Source organism: Anser brachyrhynchus, assembly GCF_964034855.1.
Source record: "Anser brachyrhynchus genome assembly, chromosome: 2".
Taxonomy (NCBI): domain Eukaryota; kingdom Metazoa; phylum Chordata; class Aves; order Anseriformes; family Anatidae; genus Anser; species Anser brachyrhynchus.
In genome coordinates, this window is record NC_137695.1 from 10015543 (window position 1) to 10030283 (window position 14741).

The window sequence follows — 14741 nt, forward strand, 5'->3', positions numbered from 1 at the left end:
GCCGACGAGTCTATCAAACGTACAACATGTCATATACAGATTTCTGTTTAGTGGACCTTTCTGTCCCAGCCTCCACATTTATCATTGTCTCCCTGACAGGAGCTCTGCCCTGTTATCCTGACTTGTATGTCATTTATCAGTGTTAAGTACAACAAAAGAGTATCTCTTTAAACCCCCTTTACCCTTTCACATGCTTCCACCCTTGAATAATGATATCTGTCTCTGCAGCCACAAATATTCCATTTCATCCCCTCCTTTGTATTATGGTAGTTGCCTAATAAATGATTAAAATGGCATTAGTGCACTTTAAAATGAAAATTATTATATTATTGTTGAAGTCATGTGCAAGAGAACAGATAAAAGCATTTGGGTGCTTTTGCCCCCTTTTCAGGCCTGCCAAGTCAGAAGAATTTTCTATAAAAAAAGCTCAAAACACCGCATTGCCGACTCAGCCCAAATCGCCCAGTCCCAAGCCCAGATCTGAACTCACAGCTGTGGGTGTAAATCACTATCACCGAAGCAAAAACATTGAATCATGACAAAACCAAAGAAATTAAAATAGCATCAGTGGTCTTGAACCTACTTTCGCATATGATTGTTCCACTTATTTTATTCAAGATCCAAGGGGAAGGTGGGGAAAATGGGCCCCAGGAAAAAAGTGCTGGGAAACATGTCTCCAAGCAGCATTTCATGGCTGTGTCTGTGGCCATGTTTAATACCGATGGAGGACCTTTACAGAAAGCAACATGCTGGAAATCATGAGCACCACGGAATTTATGTCTAGCTACTGCCTCGCATGACATTTTATAGAGATGTGTTCGCAGCTCTGTACAACAGGTATAGTTCAGGCTCAGGATATTAATTACAGCTTGGAATTTCAATTTATAATCAATAAAAAACCCAAACCAATTACCAGTTTGAGTCGTTGCTTCTCATTCTCTCATGTGCACATGCACATAAATCATCTGGTTCTCACACCCCTCCTCTTCCACCTCCAGCTCTGTTTCCCAGACCTATTTCCTCGTTCTCTTTCTGGAAGGCAGAAAACTGCTCGTCCTTCGTGTTTTGCCCAGCCTCCCCGTGCTCCTGCTCTCCTCACCACCGTGCCGTAATGGGTTAATGGATGCTGAGGACCCCAGATTTCGGCACAGCAGTAGGAGTATCTGCAGGGGGGTAGCGCTGCGTGGCATGGCTGCTGCAGCGTGGTTGCATGGGAAAGGATGAAAGGCTCCAGGTTTGGGTCCTGAGAGAGTCATCAGGGTAATTTCCATTTCTGTAACACTCCAAAGCCCCTGTGATGAAGATGGGCAAGTGGCTGTAGGGTGAGAGATGCTGAAGGGATGCCCAGGGAGGGTGACAGGATGAAACCCAGGTCAGCAGCTCCTCAAGCTGGTACCACATCCATGTAGGAGTAGAAATGGAAACTGAGAAGTTGTTTTGAAGGCAGGGTCCCTCTGGGGCTTTTGATTCCCAGGCCTGGCAGCTGAAAAGGCTCCTGGGGAGTCGAGGTGCTGGAGGTTGGTTGCCATCTCTGAGTAGATCTGCCTTTTGTGCCTTTTTTTTTATTCATTTCCTTGTGAGCATTTGCTTTCAACATTGTAACTAAGAGCCTGGCCATACATCTTGCAAATTGCCTCTTCTCTTGTTTTACCATTGAGTTTACTTGTTCCCCTGTGTACACTGGTCTTAAATACATTTAGCTGGAAATTGGAAGATTTTTTACCCAGTGGAGGAATCAGATTCTGGACCAGCTTTTCAGTAGAGGGAAACAAACCCAGCGTAATAGGTTTACGAAAAGGACTGTATAACGGTGTTTGTAGCACTTGTGTGCTGTCATGCCAGACTCTGGGGACTCTGAGACATCCCTGAAGGCAGGGCTTCTTGTTGAGGAGTTGCTATCACAGACTAGAGATCTAGTTTATCCTTTCTAGGAATCAGTCTCTCACAAAGGCTCTCACCTGGCAATATATATTTTTCAACGGGCAAGGAAGTCCCAACCTGACTTCCCCAAGTGTGTCTACAAAGTGAGGAGGTCTGAACACCCTGCAGTCCCTTCTCTGGATGCTCTGCAAAGATACCACCAAAAGATATCATCCCCGTGTGATCATCACCATGCATGCAGTGGTCCAGATGAGCTCCTGCTCAGACAAAGCTTTACTCAAAGACACTATGTCAGCAGCTGTCCCCAGATGGGATGCACCGACCTAACAGGCACTTCCCAGTAGAAGGACCTACACCTTTCCCCTTCCCCAGGCTTTGCTTCTTGCTACACACTCCTATCATTTACCATATGGGTCTCTGGATTTCTCTATGGTTAGATTCAGCCCTTTAAAGCAGCAAAAAACATTTTTTTCTTTTTTTTTTGGAGACTGGATTGACAGGCAGAAGACTATGAGAAAGGGCTGAGGAAAACTAGAAATGGTGCCCAGGGAAAAGATACAAGACTAGTGTCTCTGCTTTTAAGGCAGCACTGAGCCATTGGGTCAGTGCACTAGATCATGATATCAAGGTTATCCACCCGCAGCTCTCCTGGAAATATTACCCCTGACATAGCTGATGACAGCCTTCTCACAACTGCCCCAGGCTGGCGGCTCACATCTGCCCCACCAGCAGCTCGTGACCTCCGAGTCCTTTCCCAACGATGAGCTCCTACCTTGCAGTAGGTGATCTGGGCACATCAATCAGTATTTTGCACTTTGAATGAATTTCATCTTCTTCTTCTGTTATTCCAGTCCAAAGTGCGATGAAATTCCTTCTGTACCAAATCTTCTCTGTTTCGGGATCACCTCCCAGCTCTGCGCCATCAACACACATCAGCAACGTGCTCCTGACGTTTGTGCCAAAGTAGCATTTGCATTTAGGCTATGTTTTCAACAAACCACATGCTACTTCATACGCCCTGACGAAGGATGACTTAACCCTGCGTCGTCACTTAGTACAGCACTAGATGCTGAACACCCTCCTGGCAAGATTGCTCTAACTCCCACTGAAATCAAAAGGGGTCTTCCACTGCTGATAGGGTGCCAGGCCACAGCACTGAATAGATGGAAAAGTTTAAGATCAATAAGTGGGAAGCTGTTAAGGAACAGGTTTGAATATGCCAGCTTTTTTATTTTTTTAAGGGTAAATTTTGTAGTTTTATATTGATCGATACAATGGGAAGAGGAAAAAAAAAAAACCCACACCCTGTGTTTAAACAAAATTACAGTGAATTGCTCAAAGGCAAAACAAAATTCTCTGCTCAGCTGTTTGGCTCACATTCATCTCCCTTTCCTCCTATAGAAGTGACATTTTAATTAACTGTGTCAGGTGGATGTGTAACGTATCTGCTGAAAAGCCTGTCTCTGCTCAGCTGTGTGTCAGAGTTTCTATACTGCTAACGTCTACAAGAGGTCGCACTTTTGTGGCAGGAGGATCCAAATTCTGAGCAAATACTTCATAGCACATAATCTGTCTAAGCTTTTCTTTGACTTGCACAAATCTACAGAAAGTAGTGATTTTCTTGGATTACTTAAACACATGATTTTTTTTTTTTGTGAGCAAGCAAAAAAATCTCTATGGCTGGATCAAAAATCGGTTCTTTGTGGGTAATAAACAGTTTTGCATGGGACTGGCTGGCGAAATGGTAGTGATTTTGTTCCTTGAGTGAGCGCTTTTAGCTATGAATACCTAAGTGTGCAAATGTAAAGCGCCGCTTCTGCAAATATATGTGCAGCTCTGAGGTTCACTTTCTGTGAATGTTAATGAAAACAGAATTCAATCACATGAATATTCAGAGAAAGTGAACACAAAAGAAGCACAACTGTGGCTGAAGCAAGCAGATTTAAAAATGTACGCCAAGAAACACGGGCTTCCCCCCGCCCTGCTAGAGTCAGTGCCCTAAACTTTGGGAGCTTGACGGTATTGAGGGGACTCAGAATTTTTCAGGTAAATACAAGAATGCTACGAGCCATAAGACTCCATGGAATCTTACAAGGAAAGTTTTTGTCACAGATTTTGATATGGATCTAAAGCTTTCATAGTCAACTGTCAGCTTAGAGCTAGGTCGTAACGCTGTGGCAGGAGCAATGCTTCTGCTGGGATGACAAGGAGATGGCCAAAGAAGAGGATCTCCAGCTTTAGGAGAGCCCTTTGTCAAATCAGGAATGAGGGGGAGCAAGCAGGGAAGCGGTGTGTGAAATTCTGTGAGAGGTGAGGGAGGCAGGTGAGCGATGCTTTTATTGTGAAACATCCTAACAATGCATGTTGGGGTTTAAATTGCAAGCGTGTGATTTTAACATCACTGAGCAGGTGGCAGAAACAAAGGAGAAATGGAAAAGTATATACACTTATATACGTACTTGAATATACATTCTCAAGCTGTCACCTTAAGACATGCCCACTTAGCTGCAGATGTGAGTGGGAACCTCTGAAAGAGTCACTGAAGCAGGAGTGGGCACACAAGTATAATTAAACTCCAGGAGGCTGGAGTGCTGCATTTTGTTATTCGGGAACTTTCCTGATGCATTTTGACTTTACCCATAAAGAAATCAAGCACAGACACACTCTGTAAGGAAAAAAACCGACACGTTGGAGGTTACAAACAAAACCAATTAAAATTAAAGTGAGGCAATTCAGATCTTTGGAGAAGGAACAGCAAAGTGTGAGGCTGGCATGGACAAGACATACAGGTATGTAGGAAGCCTCAGAGAGATGCACTGTTGACCCCGTGTTACTATTTCAATGGAAATTAAATGTAGCACACTTACTCACCATGCAAAATACACACTAACAGGCTCGGGGCTTCCTAGGTGCCCTCATCCTACATCAACAAAAGCAGAGGATATGGGGGGAAAAGCCCACTTTCTCCCCTCATTCACTTTCCAAGATCTGCAAAACATAGCAAGGCAGAAATAGGTCCATTATTCTTCTGTAGGTTCCTCCCCAATCCTCTTAAAAATTTAGGCAAAGCTGCAGTCATTAGTGAAATATCTACTGCCAGAATCTGCCACTGTCATTTCTAGCACACAGTAACTTGTTTCTTCAGTAGTTTCAATGGGATCCAGATTGTGTTTATTTATTTAGCTAGTAGGAAGGACTTGGATCTTGATATCTGTTCTATCTGCTTAACAGCTGATGACAAGCCCTCAACAATCAAATTTAAATGCATTTTCAAGGAAATTAAGTATTACCTTCCATTATACCATCCTATTGGCACTATGTCAGCTGCCATTTTACTGATAGTCCTCCAGAAAAGTGAAATCTGATAGAAATTTGCATTTCAGTTTACATTATTTATCCAAATTTTTATGTTATCACTCTGTGGCTGACTTCATAAATGTACCATGACTGTAAGAACTGCAATAACTCCATTTAAGCACAGTTGCATTAGGACCTACCAAAACTCTAGTGCACAAGGTCCTTGCTCTCTGTGTGGTTCCAACAGAGTAAGTCTCTCCCTGTTCCACTCAGTGTCCACACCTCCTGCCTCTTCTGGAAATGCCACCAAATGACTTGGAGATGGCAGAAACACGACATGGAAATCAATTTACTTAAAAGGCTGCAAACCTTGATGTGTGGGGAGATTTGCCTTGATAACCTATGGAAAATTACTGGAAAGGCTGGTACTGCCTGGCTGCTTTTCCATTTCTCTTCAGTGAAAGGATTTGGTGGAAAAAGCTGGTTTCATCTCCTGTAACTTGAAGCATTTAGGAATTAGGCACATAGTCTACACCAGCCACTTGGGGTCCCTCTACATTCAGTGAAAGCGACAGACACCTTCATCCCTCTTTGTGTGGGCTCCCAGAGATGGTTATGTCAAGGATCCACTCCTTGATTTTGGGCAGTCCATCCTCAGGAAGATCTACTTCTCCTCTTCTGTCCTCTGGTTGTCCAAATTGTGGCCTTCCAAAGGAAAAAGAAAAAAATAAATTGTCAAAAAGTTTCTCTTTAAATGCCTTTTTCATGAAAACCTGTGTGTTCTTTGAAAAGGTTGTGATCCTCCACTTTGAACAGTATTAAAACACTGAAATAAAACCTAAGCAATGTCTTATTGCTAATTTTATTTTTGCATATTCAAAAGCTCCCTCCTTTCTCTCCATTTTTCTCCTTATTTTCCTTTGCTTTTCCAGTAGAGAGAAATCAGAACATAAAACATGGAGGGAGAGGAAGATGAAGCCTATTTAACTTCAGTGTTAAAGGATCTCTGAACACAAAGCCAGGGACGCACCCCGGACTTTCAGGGTGAGCCTGACTTCGCCGTAGGATATTCTCTGCGGAGTTGTACGGGATGAGGTGACAAGGTTACCTCTTCACTTCCGACTCAGCCATTAACCCCCAGCAAGGTGCTCTTCGTACTCCTGGATTTCGGAGTAGAAAGGATAAGAGAGAATTTGCAGTAATGGCTCGTTCCTGCCAGCCCTGGGCCCTGGCAGCAGGCAGGCTGCTCCTTTCATCAACCAGGTGACTCAAAGCAGGCAGGATGCTGCACGTCACACCCAGCAGCCTGGCTGATTGTTTGGCAAATATTTTGCTTTTTTTCAAATTTGCTTACCTATCAAAACGTGGGGTTAGCTGATAAAAGCCAACAGCTCCATCAGAGTCCATTACAATCTATCAGGCAAATACTCAGCAATTTCCAAATTAGTACCCGGGCTACAATACGTTCAAGTGATCTTTATAATCTCTCTTATAAAAAAGAAGAAAAATCCACTGTTACAAGAATTACCTGAAAACGGATTTACTAGGCAGATAGCTCGCAGTGTAAATGCCTTGTGTTTGGATAGGTAGAATGCAGAGCAAAATGCATGCTCAAATGAGAGACCATATTGACTCTTTCCAAGCTGTTATGGTCTATTAGATAAATATTATCTTGGGTCGGGATTGTGGTAGTTTTCTATATGCACAGCTTCCTGATAAGCCATATGGACTCTCAGATAAAATTGTGTCTTCAGATTTAGAAAGTGATATGGCTGAATAGCTGTAATGAGGACGAGGGAGCTCCTGTTAACCAATTAATCAGAACATGTCAGTGAATCCCCCTCCTCTTTTCTGCTAATATGTGCCATAATACATACCCAAGACGTTGGAGTTTCAGCACACGTGCATTGCTTCGTGGTATTTTGACAAAAAAATACGTTCTAAAGGCATGGCAACCAGTCCCTGTGGGGATAAAAATACAACCACAACTATTGGTTGTAGTTGTATCACAGCAGGATAGGGATAAAAATACAACCATAACCCCCGTGATTCCAGCCATCTTTCTGGTTATTTTCCATACCCTTCACACAAATGTACATATATTTACTACCAAAACTCACCGAAATTAGCAGAAAGGACTTCACTGGTTTCAAAGGCATGGATTTCAGCCATGCATTGCCCTCTTTCACTTAATAATAATGGACTAAATACATTCTTCGTGGACTAAATGCATTTTTCATTCCTCAGTGGTAAAAATTCAGTTGATTCACGGCAATTCTCCTACACGGAACGTGAGCTCCAGGGAGCCCTGAGCAACCTGTGAAGAGTTCACATGAACGGACCAAGGGCACTTCACAAAACAGGAGGAGAACGGTCTGCTGAGCCCAGGTCCTAGCTTTGCACCTGACACACCCGGCTCTCCTTCTGTCCTTAATAAATGTGGGATTTGGTCAGTGCATTTGTACTGTCAGTGTGAGAAATTAGGTGAGGAGTTCCAGTTTGTTTCGTGTCTCTGCACCTTTAGAGCTGACTATTTTTATTCCTGCTTTGCACATCTTGCAAAGGAGATCTCTAGCTACTACCTAAACAACTCCTACCTGAAATGACATAAAAGATCTATTTTTTTCTGGGCAAATCCACTTTTGTCCAGCTTTCTCTGCATGGTTAAAGCAGCAGGTTTTCTTCTGAAGGACAATGATTCAGCAGCCAAAGTACCTTAGGGTACCACAGACCTTATAAATGACGACTGGGGCATTTCACCCTAAACTGTTGCTCAGAACAGCAGCGTGTCAATGCCTACATGTCTTGTAAAAAAAGTTTCTGAAAAGATCTAAACTCTCCTGACCTGGAAACTGAGGCAGATTCAAATGAGGAGCCCAGCCCTACGCAGGACAGGAGACATCCGCTCCGTGCTCTGGATCCTCAGAAAATCTCTCCGGTGTCCTTTCCACGCTCCCTAGAAGTTGGGAGGTGGGAACACATAGTTTATGCCAAAGGGATGTAGTGGGATGTAGTTCTGATGTTAAATGCATGCATGTTGTCTTCTCACGGACACTTTTAGATTCAAATGTGCTTGCTCTGCTCTGCTTCCTACTTGCATACATTCATATATACCAGGCCTTAACTGGGAAACAGTTTTTTTTTCCTTTTTTTTTTTTCTTTTTTTTTTTTCCCCCTAGGAATATCCATATTCATGGTGAGGCGAAGGAAGCCCAGGGTGCTGGTAGGGTGCTCCTGGATAGCGGGGGAGAGTGGTCCCACTTTGGGGAAGGGAGGGTCCAGATACAGGCAAGGGTTAAGCAGCTTTATTTCAGACCATTGCTTATTTTATTTCTGGACCCTACAAGCTAAGGCAACAGATGGCACACTGGGAAAGTAATTTTAACAGGTGAGGGCTGTATCTTCATTTTGTCCCCTGTTCCATGACTTTCTTGTTTTCTTAATATTATTTAAAAGTACCTCTGCCTTGAATAGCTGAATTTGTTCTCTGAAGCGTGCTGCGGAAATGTAAACATCATACAACTTTGATTCCCTATGAATATAGAACACATACTGTTACTGAAAAGAACATACAAGATTGCCATGCTTTTGGAAATCAAATGTTAATTATGAGCTGGGATTGGAGGATGCAGTAAGCTTTTGCCCATTCATTGTGGCCACAGATAATTTCCAAGCAAGATTTACACTTTGCAGATTTGTCTGAATTCAGGTATTTTACGGGGAGAGCAGTATTTCCAGCTCCCAGTCCTTGCACAGGGAGCTGTGGCTGCGGGCGTTTTCTAACATTGCTGCTTACCTTGGTGAAGAGGATATCTGCACCTTGCCTGTGCTCATGCACACAAACATCTTCACCAAGCGAGTGCTAAGAAATGCAGCTTTTGAGCAGCTCCGCTACATTGCAAATGTGCAATCGGCACTTTCACAGAGCTACATTACACAATGGGTTTTTCATAAAAAAAGTAATAATTTCTGTGAATATTAGTTTGTGTGTCCAGCTTGGAATGAGGAAATAAAGCAGTCGTGAACCTGAAGCACCAAGAGGCTTCAAAATTAAAGCAAGGGCAAACAGGCATCTCTTGTCTATGACAAGACACGGAACTGGTTTTAAGTAGTGACCTGATCCACTGAAACACACACCTTACAAATCGAAGTTGCTCATTTTGTAGACATTTTGGCCTCCCCTTGCTTCTCCATGCTCCAATATTTTATGCAGGTTGTTTTAACTAACGTGAAAAGAAAGAGTCAAGCACTGACAATAACGCTTTGAAGTTCTCCTAAAGAACACTGTGAATGCAAAAATGCATGTTGACCCACCAAACCCTATTGGTAAACACAGCGCCCCCATTTCCAACACATACATTATATGGGAGGCACTCATGGCTCTGGGCAGACAACAACTGGTAGGAAATTACGCATGCTTTATTCCTGCTGCCACAACGTAGGTTATCACAAGAACTCATCTCACTTCATTCCAATAACCTTTTTTTTTGTTGTTGTTGGAAACAGGCTGCATTTCTGCACGTTGTATTTCGGTACACCTTGTGCACCGCCAGCCTGTAAACGCAGGCGGCACGCTGCGGCTGGCTGTTCCGGAGGCAGCTATCCCCTCCGCTCTCCAGGAATTGCTGTTCTCATGAGATTTCCAGCACAGCCCATGCTCTGTTCAAAAGGCTTGGATAGGCTTGAATAAACATCTGACCTTCTTGAGGAAGAAAATGTAAACCTCCCTCCCCTCCCACCCCAGCTGTGATCCTTTTGAGGTCCTTTTCTGCTATTTGTCTTTATTTATCAAGCAAAGGCAATGTGTTTGACCCTATATAAGGCTTCCAGACTTAAAGAAACTTTCAGCTGTAATGGAAACAAGAAGTTCAAAATTGTTAATAGATATGAAGTTTGCAGGAAGGATTTTTTTTTAAATTTATTTTCAATTTTTACATTGTGAAGAATACACAGAACAAATAAACACCCCTGTGCTTCTAGGTACGCAGCGTGTGCTGAGCCCCATCCCCGGCTCAGCGTGACAAGTGCTCCTGTAATTACACCGCAGGTTTTGCGGAAGAATGCAGAACGGTGGGGCTTTATCAGCCAGGATTTGGAAGGTCTTTCATGTTTTTATTTTACCGAAGCAGTGCTATTTTCAGCCAATTTTAATGTGTGCCATTAAAACTCAGAGTAACTTAAATAGATGCGAGTTTTCTGTTTTATTAAACACATGCCTTTTCACCTGCCTCTTTCTTTTTTTTTTTCACTCAACATTTCATGTCCTCCTTCAAGTTGTTCTAGGTTCAGCCTCCAAGAGAGTAGGGAAAATCAGGCCATTTAAAAATAAAATAGATTACTTCTGCACAGCTTTCTTTAATCAAAACCATTATAACTGATGGCTCAGAGCCTTGATTACACCTCTTCAGAGGGCACCCCTTGATTTTGCACGACATCCCTGATTATTTTATTTACTTATTTATTTATTTAATGGCTTTTACTTTCTGCCTTGATTTCTAGGTCACCGAGTTGAGGCTCATTCTTGCTTTAAATGGCTTCGCTTGTTTCTCAGTGGCAGGTTATTTTTCTTACAGGGGCTACGAAGTAAACATGCCCCCTCTTTTCAGAAGGAGACAAAAATTCCCGTGATCCCGTATTCCCGGAGTTCATTCTCTCGCTCTTTTTTCCCCTTAGCCCCTGTGGAGAGTGAGATTGGACCAAGAGTCATTCCTCCCGACCTCTCCCGAGCCCCTGCGGAGCTAAGGGCCAAAAGGTCATTTTCTCAGGTTCCCTCTGGAGGCAGAATCCAAAGGTCATTCCCTCCCTCCCCGACTCACCCCAAGTGCAGCTGAGAGACATTTCAAACTCCTTTGAAGAGGGAGCGGCACAAGCGGGTCCATATGCTTTACCTACGGCCCCTCAGTGGCACAGAGATGTGAGGCAGGGCCGGGCATGAGATGGTCACCTCAGAGCTCCGACTTATTTAGGCCTGCGGGGTTTGGCACTCTTTGAACTTCAGCAGGGATGGGCTGAGGTTGCTGACATGGCTGAGAAGAGGGCCTAACTGCTCCTGCTTCCTCTCCATTCCCCAAATCAGCCTTCTCCATCCTCAGGATCCTCCTTTTTCTACTCCCGGGCCCGGGCTTCTCAAGGAACTGACCGGATGCCATGAGGTGGTGGGGCTGAACAGCTCTGAACCTCCCGATGAATGCAGCCTGCTCCTGGATCTTAGGAACGGAGCTGCAGGGATCATTTAATGGGTCTCCTCGGAAAACAAAGCCAGGGGGACTCACACAGCCGCACTCGGAGCCAGTGCTGCTGCCCCCCCCCCGTCACCTGTGAACATTGTGGTCTGATTTTGGACCCACCTTGTGTTTTCCAAGGCAGAAGTGAACAGTGAAAACTTAGCATCTCTAAACTTCTTGCTCATCCATTTCAAGGAAAAAGCCGCCTTTTTTTTTTTTTTTCCTCTGGCTCTAATGACAAAATAAAAGAGAGGGATTTCTCAGCCTTAATTTCCCTGACCCGCCGGAGGAAGAAAGGAAGGAAGAGAAGAGCAACAGTTATTTCACAAGGTCCCCCGCAGGAGCGGGGCAGTAAGGGTCACTTCCTCTCAATCTGTCCCCTCCGAAGGAGAGCAGTCGGGCTGTGTCAATGCCACGGTCCCTTTTGTGGCGGGTAGGCAGCCGGAGGTCAGCCCCTGCCCCAGCCGTGCTCTCGCTGTGGACGCACACCCTCTCCGCCACGCCGGCTTTCTCTCGCGCACGGGGGGCGGGAGGGATTACTTCTTCTTTTTTTTTTTTTCCCCTCTTTCTGCTTTGTATAGAGGCAGCTCACAAGTCACTACCTGGGCCCCTTTTGGAAAGAAACAATAACAAAAGGGCCGTTCCCAGTTTTCTTTTCTGAAGAATCGTCAGGGAGGCTGCCGGGGCACGGTAGCATTGGTCGAGCGAAGCTTTAAAATCCAAATGAAAGGGAAACGCTGCAGTGGAGGTTTGGTGTCGTTTGGGGGGCGTAGTGGCACTGCCCAGAGCAGCTGCAAATCCACAGCGAAATTTCTACTGACCTCTGTGTGCACACCAGAACTAGGAAACAGTAAATAAAAAATGGCTGTCCTGCCTGATGTCTGGGGTTTGAGCTGCTGCAGGAGACCCTTTACAGCCTGACCCAAATCTTTTGAAATCAGTGCAAGTGTTATGGCTGAATTTCACACGTTTTGGTTCGTGCCATGAGCAGGCTTCCATCTTTGAATTAGTGTCTGGGAATATCTTTAAGGAGCTAATCTGGAATTACGATCCCTCGTCAAGAGCTATGTTTTCGCAGACGATCTGATTCTTTCACATCCTAGGGCCAAATTAATCAGAATTTGGGTTTGCGGTTCCCGCTGAAGTCCACAAGCTGGTCTTTGCCACTTCTAAAGCAGAGCCATGGGAAATAAGCACTGTGTAGCTGCTTACCTTGGAACAAGAATTTAGCCCTAAGATTAAAGTAGAAAGTGCACTTCCACACCATAGAGGCATTCTAAAATTTCAGCCTTCACTATTTCAAATGACAGGAACAGCAAGCTGCTCACAGAAGACGCACAGACTTTCTACATGCTTGCAAGACTGGCTGAGAAGAGAAACCAATTCGTCGGTGTAAATTAACTTGTACTCAGATCCTGCATGTGGATTGCTTAGCAAGATTCAAAGATCCCGTTGAAGAAGTCCAACATTATTTACAGGAGAATAAATTGTAGTCAAGGCGTTCTTTCATTTTTCTTTTTCTCTTTTTCTTTCTTTCTCTTTTTCTTTCTTTCTTTCTTTCTTTCTTTCTTTCTTTCTTTCTTTCTTTCTTTCTTTCTTTCTTCTTTCTTTCTTTCTTTCTTTCTTTCTTTCTTTCTTTCTTTCTTTCTTTCTTTCTTTCTTTCTTTCTTTCTTTTCTTTCTTTCCCTTTCTTTCTCTTTTCTTTCTCTTTTCTTTCTCTTTCTTTCTTTCTTTCTTTCTTTCTTTCTTTCTTTCTTTCTTTCTTTCTTTCTTTCTTTCTTTCTTTCTTTCTTTCTTTTTCTTTCTTTCTCTTCCTTCCTTCCTTCCTTCTTCCTTCCTTCCTTCTTCTTCCTTCCTTTCTTCCACTTTTTTTTAATTCCTTCTTTCTTCCTCTTTCTTTCTTTCTTCCTTCCTTCCTCCCTCTCCCTCTCCCTCTCCCTCTCCCTCTCCCTCTCCCTCTCCCCCTCTCCCTCCCTCTTCTCCTTCATACTTCTTCTGCGGCGTCCAAATGGCTTCTTTTAAGGCGGACGTTGACCCCTGGTAGTGTGATTGCAGTTTGCTCATGTCAGTGCACTGAAATCATTCAGGACTTTCCCATCCAGCTCCTGAGATAATGCATTGTCTCCATAGAGGAAGTAGCACTTAAGTGTGGAACAACGTAGTTTTATCCCCTAGGTGAAATGTATCTGCGTGACACCGTGAAGCTTGGGCAGTAAATGGCTGCAAAATGCTTTAGGATCTCTGTGGAAGTGTGCGGTATTATTATTCTACAGCACCTCACCACTGTGGAGCTGAGAGCTGATGCCAGTCATCAGTGCTTTAGATGAAACCCCTTACAAACGAAGGACTTAGCCTTTGCAAATAGAAGTGAAGCATTATTCTACATACTTTGTTGCATCTAAGCGGGGTGCTGGTTCTCTGCACAGCACTGAGCTTTCCTGTCCACTCCCAGAGCCATTTGTGGATGTCAGTGGAACAGGATCCACCCTCCTGAACAGACTTGCCAGACTCATTTGAGCAGGAGCTCCTGTTCCCACCCGTGTCCGTGGATCTGCGGCTCTGCCTTGGAGTGTCCCATGCTTCAAATTGAGGATGCCAGGATCCTTTATTAATTGTGATGGTTTCATTGAGGAAGTCATTGCCACATAGTGCTGCTTGCTAAGAGTAACACAGCGAATTTCAGTCTTCGCGGTATCCTTTCCTCCCCTCCCTCCCCAAACACAAAGTACAAATCCACTTAAAAAGCTGAGATCTTTTGACTTCTACCAGAAACTTTTATCCGCATAAGAGGATAAGAAATTCATTAGCTTAAGTTGTGTGATTGTAACAGCTCATTAGAGCACACTGCCTTTCAGAGGGAGCAAGCCTCCAGCCCTGCACTGAATCTGTCAAAGTTAAGGATAAAGGTATGGGACAACTTAACCATCCTGGAAGACGATTTCTTATTTTTAACCATGCAGACCACAGGGTTCATTAAATGATTTTAATGAACAGTCATAGGCCTGATGTTCAAGTCTTCATTTGTGTCTAATTGCAAGTAAAATATGAAATTGCTAAATTGATCGTTCCTGCAAGGGAAAAAAAAATATAATTTTTAATGTTCAGCCAGTAATTATTTTTCAGACTCATTGTGTCTAATTGTTGTTGTTGTTTTTTCTTGAGGTAAAATAAACATTTTGATTTCAGGTTCAAATGCTGCAAGACACTGCTGCAAAAATCTTCAATGTCTTCTCTTCAAACAAAGGAAAACCAGCCTCTTTTAAACAGAAAGCATGGTAATTAGTCCTACTAATTTGTTGAAAGAAATGAATGATAAAGTAGAGATCTCAGCCATTTGCT